The sequence below is a fragment of the Nuphar pumila genome, chromosome 16 (assembly GCF_984573655.1).
Source record: "Nuphar pumila chromosome 16, dmNupPumi1.hap1.1, whole genome shotgun sequence".
NCBI classification, from domain to species: Eukaryota; Viridiplantae; Streptophyta; class Magnoliopsida; order Nymphaeales; family Nymphaeaceae; genus Nuphar; species Nuphar pumila.
Genome location: NC_143264.1, coordinates 55918010 through 55926784, shown reverse-complemented (window position 1 = coordinate 55926784; position 8775 = coordinate 55918010). Strand labels below are relative to the sequence as shown.

General features: G+C 36.9%; 1 non-coding gene across 1 annotated transcript; it reads right to left on the bottom strand.

Moving 5' to 3' along the window:
- Positions 1 to 7987: 7987 nt before the first annotated feature.
- On the bottom strand, positions 7988 to 8093 carry LOC149813250 (small nucleolar RNA R71). Its single transcript, XR_016428427.1, has one exon. It is a non-coding gene; the product is annotated as a small nucleolar RNA R71 (small nucleolar RNA).
- Positions 8094 to 8775: the final 682 nt, after the last annotated feature.

The following is an 8775-nucleotide window of genomic DNA, read 5'->3' as shown; positions in this document are numbered from 1 at the left end:
TTCACCTAATCCCAAAACTGTAAAAGGAGGAATTTTTCCTATATTTGTCAGAGATATTATCCAAAAATTTCAGTCATTTTTTCTACTGTCTGCTATTTTTTTCATAATTTTTCCCGAAACCTGTCAGTCTGCTCTAGATCCTAGAGTCATCGGATTCCGATCCGACTTTCCAGAACTGTCCAGCTCCGACCATAGGTCAAAACTAAAACCTGTAAAAAGAAAAAATATTTGCCTAACTGTCCTCTGTCACCCCATAAAATTTGGAAAATTGCTATGGTAGTTTAGTATCAAAAATTCAGTTTAGATTTAGCATTTTAGGCAAAATCTTGATTTTTAGGATTGTTAGTTAATTTCTATATTAAAAAAATAGCAAAAAAACATATTTTCGAGTTCCATTATGTTTTTAGGCTTAGTCTAGGTGTCCATGCTAAATTTGGCTCAATTCCAAGTTCATTTACCTTATATGTTAGTTTACTTTTAAATTCAGAGGCGAAAATCAAGTTAAATTCAATATTTTGTGATATTTTTGCCATTTTAGGACTTTTATCATGTGAATAAGCATATCATATCATACTAGGGTTAATTTTAATAACATTTGCATTTCACATTTCAATTTTTGCTAAATTTATTTCAAAAAACCCTGGTTTCAAGGCCATAGTCTTGTTATTAGGGGCATTTTGGTTATTTTGACCTCAATTTCAAAATTCCAATCTTTAATTCTCTAAATTTTCATGCATATCATCATATTGCATCATATTGTGTTTAATTTTATTTCATTTGATTTCTATGCTAACATGTTTTTTAGTTTTGCAGGAACATTCAAGAAGAAGATTTAGTTATTTTATTTCTTGTCTTTTGTTCAATTCAATGTAAAAAGCAATGCAATATTTGGAATAAGAGTTATATTTTCTGCTTAGAATAGGAATGCATTGCATATAGTTTAATTTCACAAATTTCAATATCTGATGTATCCTTCATGCATATTTTTCCAAATCCACTATGGTTGACACAAATGACACGTGCACAAGCTCTTAGAGAGTTCACAAATTTGGTGGGATTCGTATTGATGGCCATAGTCACAATACGAAGAAAACAAAAATTTATGACCTTTGTATTAGCCACATTCAACCTGCACTCTTAGGCTAACTTCAAAAATGCATTGTATTTCTCAAAAACTCAAAAGGATTTTTCCAATTCCTCAAAGAATTATCTTTCAAATTCATATTCATTCATTCCATTTGCATCATTTTCTAAATCTTTTCCCAATTCCATTTCAAAGAAATTGATTTTCCCAAAAAATTTCCAAGTCTTTCTCAGGATTTGATTTTCTCAGAACTCTGAGTTTTCAAATGAGATTCCAAGTATTTTCCAAGTTCAAATCATGATTTCTCAAGATTTACACATTATCAAATTCATTTTCAAATCCCAAAATCGATTTTCCTAAAGTTCTTGAATTACTTATAAAATTGATTTTCCTCATAATTCTCAAATCTATTTTAGAAATCAATTTTCTCAGAAAAGTAGTCCAAATCTCAAAATCAATTTTCTTAGAATCTCAGTTTTCCTGATGATCAATTTTCCAAGAAAAAGTCACTTTCCAATTGAATTCATGGTTTTCCAGTCATTTTCCAAGCACATCTCAATTTTCCAAGGCAAACATCATATTTCTCAAATTCATTCTCAAATCCCAAAATCGATTTTCCCAAAGTCCTTGAACTACTTATAAAATTGATTTTCCTCAGAATTCTCAAATCTATTTTAGAAATCAATTTTCTTAGAAAAGTAGTTCAAATCTCAAAATCAATTTTCTTAGAATCCCATTTTTTTTGAGGATCAATTTTCCAAGCAAAAGTCACTTTTCAATGAAATTCATGGTTTCCAGTCATTTTCCAAGTACATCTCAATTTTCCAAGTTAAACATCATATTTCTCAAACTTGCATCTTTTCAAAAATTCCATAGCACATGCCTGATTCTATGTGCATTCTAGGAAAATAGAACATGATTTAGATATTTGAGTTAAGTTAAAGCACACAATTGATCCTTGGTTCGATTACCTCTGGTAAAGGCACCAGGAACGGTCGAACCTTGTACTGACATGCAGATTCCATTCCATAGAATTTTCCGTAAATGTTTAAAAATGAAGGCGAGTAATTTTTAAAAACCAATTTTCCAAACTTTGGTCGAGTTTGACTCGCAAAATCATTTCTCTCTCTCGCAGAGGGAGGGGAAAAATTTTGCGATGATAACAACACCTCAACTGGGTCATCCGCAGACTGATCCTTGGACTTGTTTGTCGACTTCTAAAATGTCTGCTCAGTCGAGATGAAAGCTTCTCATTCTTCCTCAGTGTCACCCACTAATTCGGCTTTATTGGAGGAATCCTCGTACAAAACTCGTTTCTTTGAGATTTTCAGGTGCTTTTTTAGGGTGCAACCTTTGACCTTCTTCTTAGCAGGGATTTTGCCAGAACTAGCCTCTGCCTGCTCAATCATCAACTTACTCATCATTTTCTGGAACAATGAGTACATGTGCGGATCAATGTCATCATTAGCTTGCTGACTTTGGTCCTTGGCGGATCGCGGAGAACCCATTTCTTGCTCGGATGCAAAAGAGTAACTGATATGCTGGATGGGTGCGATCTTCTTGCCGGACCTTGTCTGAACCATGCAAAATCATGAATGCTCTCTGCAGAATAAGATGGATGATTAGATTTGGAGGACGATTTGGAAGGAAATGAATAGAGGTAAAATATTCGGTGAGGATCAGGTCGATAATTTGAAGGATATCCCATTACCAGGGATTGAGTCATCGTTGGAATTGCAACAATGCATTGTCATTCTTGGTGAAAGAAATAAGCAACTAAGATAAGCCTTGTTACCTAGGCGAGGTTATCAAACCATGATAGACTAAAAAATTATTGAAAGGAAATGATTTTATTGATAATAAACTCGACAAAGAGGGGGTGGACAAATAATTTGCCACTATTCAAGATAATCAGAGGACACTCAGGGACCCAAAAAAATAGTAAGGATAACAAAAGAACCCCAACTATATTTAGTGGAGTGGTATGTTTCGAACCACTGAACATACTTTAAATCAAATTCTGGCACAATGCCTGATAATATTCGAGCATCAATATGCTTTTGCCTCTATGAGAACTGCCTGACGCATCGTTCTGGCTAGTAATAGATGGAGAAGAATGGCCTGAGTAACTTGAGTCGCTTGCCATGCACATAAGTGTATCGAGGGGGTGACTCTCGATAGTCGAAGTAATCCCACACAATTTCTTCTTCATGGAGGTTCTCGATCAAAAATCTATACCGAGAAGTAGGTAGTGGCTCCTTGCCATTATATCTGAATGAACTTGCTCGAGTTGGCACATGCCAGAATAACCAAGACTGCAATGCGTAGATGCAACTTTGTACGAAGATCGAATCTCTGAGCGTGAAGTGGGTCAATCCACAGTACAAAAAGGCGAGTGTTGCCATGGCGATCGAGTGGCGGTTGGTCTGCTGACTTCCCCATCTTCACAAAAGCTAAACCATTCTGATATCAATGCAGTTATGTCCATCCTAAAAGAAGGCTAGTGCTACGGCGCACAAGACCATTGCATGTTGAATCCTTTTGCGCATTGCCCAGAATATGGAATCGACTTCTTTAAATGCCCTATACTATCAATATAGCTCAAACAAGTCGACACACTAACTCTCATATGCTTCTATCAGTGGCCAAGATCTGAGCCCAGTCATCCGAGCTAAAGTGTCTCAGGGGTCGAGTCCCTTGACATTGATCAAAAATTGCTGCTCTAATGGATCTTCTGTCTGACCAGCTGGCTCAAGTAGACCCATAATTTCTAAAAATTTGTCCAGTAGTAGAGTCATCTCTCCCCATGGGAACCAGAAGGTACAGGTGTGCGGATTTCACCGCTCTGCCAGTGCTTAAATCAAATTCTCATTGACGATCTGCTTGCCAATTGTCGTTGCCAGCTCTAATCCACAGTCACTCAGATGGTTTAGGAACATACGAGAGAAGTTTTTGAGGCAGGAATAATGCCACCAAGGAAGGAAAGGTCCGATGTTTAGAGTCTAATGTTCAGGAAGATCTTACCACACCTAGTAAGAGATATGACCCTCAGGAAAGCCGGAATCAAGGTGACTAGATGTCACCAAAATAGACTGGAAAATAGAGAAGAAATAAGGGCAAGACTTGAAGAATATACATGATTTTTGAAAAATTATAGGCAGGATCAAAACAAGGCTGAAAATTCAAGATCCAGAGGAACAGAAGGAAAAGGAAAATCACCTGGAGTTTTAGAGAAAAATAGAGGATTTTTTGAAAAATCATTTAGAGTTTAGATAAAATCTTTGTAAAAATAAAAGAAAATGTAAGTTAATACAAGAAAATAAAAGGAAAAATAGTGAAGATACATTCACACATCTTGTACAATACAAGTATGTGCATACAACATTCCCTAAAAGCCTGACTCTAAATATACAAATTTTGAAATAATCGTAGGACCCTAATCCTAACTCTAAGGATCAGATCATCTGTGTCCAATCATGTTATGCCAATATACTTGAGTCGAGGCTCGATGTATGTGGCATACAAATTGATTTCTCTGGTTCTAGGCTCATGTTTTCCAACATCCTTGAGCGCATGCTGATCATGCATAATACTTGCATTTTATTAATCATTATTTATGCATGATCCATGTTAAAATCGATCTAAAAACCCATTTTTATTGTTAGTTCTGAGAAATTGCATTGAATTGAATTTTATCAGAAATTCGTATTTTTCAAAGCTTTCCCTGCATATATTTTCTTTAGTGTTTCTATTATAGTTAGAATGTTTTAATCATAGTTTAGTTTGCTTAGGTTTTTTTATTTTTAGGAAGTTTGTTTGTTTGTTTTTAGACAATAAAAGTTGTTTTACTAAAATGGGTGTTTTGAAAAATATGGAAAATTGTGGACTTGTTTTGAAAATTTTCTTTTACCCTAATTTAGTATTATAAGTAATCTTCTACAGCCAAAAAAAAAAAGACGTCTCTCTCTTTGGGATTGACGTCTCTCTCTCTCTCTCTCTCTACCTTCAGCCGGTTTTTCTTTTTCTTCTTCTTCTTCTTTCTAGCCAGCGGGTTCCTCTTCTTCCTTCAGCAAAAGGGAGGCAACGTGAAAATCTGATATAGGGAGAGACCGTTCTTCCCTCAACCAGTCCAGCCGATCCACTCGGTAACTTCTTCTCCCCTTTTTTTTTACGTGTTCAGAATAGTTTCTTATTTTTTTTGCTGAAAAGAATAAAAAAAAATCATATCCTAAATTCTGCGTAAATTGTTTCCTTCTTTTGTCTTTAGGGTTAATGTGTGTGGTGTGTACCGTATAGTTAGATCTACATGGTATACAGTTTCTTTGTTTTTTTTGTCTATCAAAATTTAAAAAAAAAAGAGAAAAAAAAGGGTAGCAACGTGTTTGATCTTTTATTTTGATTCCTTCTCAACGGTCCGCTCAGTCTGTGCATATAGTGTTAGGTTCAGCAATATTTTTTGGGCCGGTAGTTTATTTTGCTTCATTGTGTTTGTTTTATTCATTCTTGTTCAACGTTTTTGTTTCTGTAGGTTCAGCATCTTTGTTTTACAGCGTGATTCAGTTTAACATCAGCATTTTCTTAAGTCAATAACATAGTTTAGTCGATACATGCTTAAGTGCCTTAGCTTTTAATTTCATTAGTTATATGTTTCAGCCATTTATTCCTTAACCAACGTTTTAAGCAATTGCAGTTAACAGATTTTTATGTAGGTAAGGTTATTTGATTTTTACATAGGTTAGTGAATCATACTTTAGGCAGATTCAAGTAACGTTTTAGCCTTCTTTTTGTTGCTTCCTATTAACGGGTTTTGTTTTGTCAACTAGTGCATTGCCTGTAGCGATAGCTTAGGGTAGTTTTATTTAGTTAGTTTATATTACATTGAACTCACGTGATTTGTTGTAGGGTTATTGAGCATGCATATGTAGTAAAAAACAGGGTAGCTGATTGCTAAGTTATCATTGCATTGACATATGTTTTATCATAGTTGGGTCAAACATATATTTGTGTTTTATTTCCAGATTCTATTAGTGTATATTCATCTTCCTTACAACATAGAATTTAGACTGAATTTGTTTATTTTGTCATTCATTAGTTAGTTAATAATTTTTGTTATCTTGCACATAGTTAATAAGTAGTTTTAATCAATTCGGGATTAGCCAATTAGGGTAATTTACCTTCAGCCAATTTTTAGTTCTCATTCATGTCATTACTTGTTAATATTAGTTAATAGGTTCAGCTGATTACCTTCTTGATTTTTTTTAATTCACTTTAGTTAATCTATTGCTTCTTGAATTAGTTAAGTTTAGCTACTACAATTGTTTTCTTGATTTTTTTAGTTAGTTAGGTAGTTTTGCTACTCTGGCTTTTAGTGTAGGTTGTTACATGTTCGTTCATAGTTCAGTTCATGTTTAGTTTAGTTTAGTTAAGTCAAATCCTGTTTGTGTTAAATTTTTTTGTCATTTGTTAGGAAATTCCTAGTTAGTCTTCCTCGTACTGCTTTTTGTTTTGTTTTTGTGTTTTGCAGGAAAGCGTTTGGACGTGCGAGAGAAGTGATCTCGAGCTTCTAAAGAGCCCTCTGAGGTCCCCTCAAGTGACCCTTAGACCCTTATAAAGGTCCTCAAAGAGCCCTTAGAAAAGCAAAAGTTCAAGAAAACATACATTACCTCAAGAAGGGACAAGAACACTCGAAGCACTGAAGCCTTTCTTTTCTTTTTAGATTAGGGTTTTATTTTATTTTATTAATTGGGTCTGTAATAAAACCATTTATTTATTTTGTTTAAGCCCTCTGCGTAGGGCCATACTCTCGTAGTTAATTATTTAATTAATTCTTTTTATTTTGGCAATAAAGAGTAGTTAGATTGTGTGTTTGAATACGAAGTATTTTCCGTTCCCTGAGATCGACCCGGACTCCACCACTTGTGCGAGCCGGTTTTTATATTTTTGGTGTCTGGCTTTCACCGGATTTTCATTAAAAATATTGTTTTAAAAAGGGTTTTTATAAAACTCACACCAAATTTTGGCGCCGTTGCCAGGGAACGGCGAAATACTAGTATTCACTTTATTGCCTTGTGTTTGTTCTCGTATTTATAGGTTGTTAGTTTAATTCAGTTCTTTAATTAGGATTGTTTAGTTTGCTTTTCGCATTTAGGCTTAGAACCACGTGTGTGCATACCGTAGAGACAAGCTTACTTTTCTGCACAGCTCACCCATTAGGATCCTCGTAGAAGTGACTGTGTACGATTGGTACCGTGCACATAGATTTCATTTTCAAAAATTCTCTACTGAGTGCAACTGCGTGGTGCTTGTTATTTCTTGTTTTCAGTAATTGTTTTTGTTACTTGTTTTGTGGTTTGTGTGGTTTGGCCGCTAGCGCGTTAGTTAGGTAGAAAACCTCAATTTAGGACGGTTGCTGCACCGTTCTACCCTTTGGTGCATGCACGGGCGACGTTCGCTTGAACCTGAGCTTGCTGAATTTGTTGAGGATCCCGAATCTTTCTTTAGGAGAGCCCATCAATCCAGCCCCATGGCTGAAGATCAGCAGTTGATCCGTCCTCTTAGGGAGTACTTCATGCCCAACACATACACTCCTGCCTCCTGCATCACAAGACCTGATGTGGGAGCGAACCATTTTGAAATCAAGGCCAGTGTCATCCAGATGTTACCCTCCTTTTATGGCCTTAGCAACGAAGACCCATACCGTCATCTCGACGAATTTCTCGAGATCTGCTCTACGGTGCGAATCAACAATTTTGGAGATGACGCGTTAAGGTTGACGTTATTCCCCTTCTCCCTTAAGGATAAAGCCAAGCATTGGCTGAAGGCCCTCGATACAGTTCAAATTACCACTTGGGAACATATGCAAAGAGAGTTTTTAAAGAAATACTTCCCAATTGGTAAGACGAACCAGTATCGAAAAGCCATCACTAGCTTTTCACAGATCGATGGAGAAATGTTTCATGAAACGTGGGAGAGGATGAAAGATCTTCTTCGCAAGTGTCCCCACCACCAGGTGCCCCGCTGGCAACTGGTGCAATATTTTTATGATGGTCTCACTGAGAAGAACCGTCAAATGGTTGACGCTGCTTGTGGGGGCACTTTTATGCTCAAAAGTGAAGATGAAGCATGGGCCCTTTTTGAGACCTTAAGCGAGAACTCCATGCACCATGCTTCTGCTTCACGATCTGAGAGGGCCACACCTGTGCAAGATGGCGCGAAGAAGTCTGGTATATTCGAGATAGGGACGCACCTTGAGTTGCAAAACAAGGTCGACCAACTGTCTCAGAAATTAGATCAGTTGTTGTCGGGTCCTTCTCCAGTCCTACAGGTGTGTGCGTTGTGTGCTAGCCCTGCACACCATGTTGTTGATTGCCCCATTGCGCCACAGTACCCTGAGTTTGTCCATGAGCAAGCTCAGATGGCGCAGAGTTTCGCTAGGCCCGCACCCAATCCATATTCCAGTACATATAACCCGGGCTGGCGGAACCATCCTAATTTTTCATGGAGAAATCCACAAGCCCAACCTCTCAACCCTTCCCAAAGCCAACCCAGGCAAGGCGGTTATGCGTCTGGATTTCAGAGAACTAGCTACCCTTCAGCTCAGCCTACTTATAATCAACCCCAGTCTCAGGAGCCTTCATCCAGCCAGTCCTTTGAGGACAAGATGCTGCAAGCCTTCTCGGATATCAAGGCAA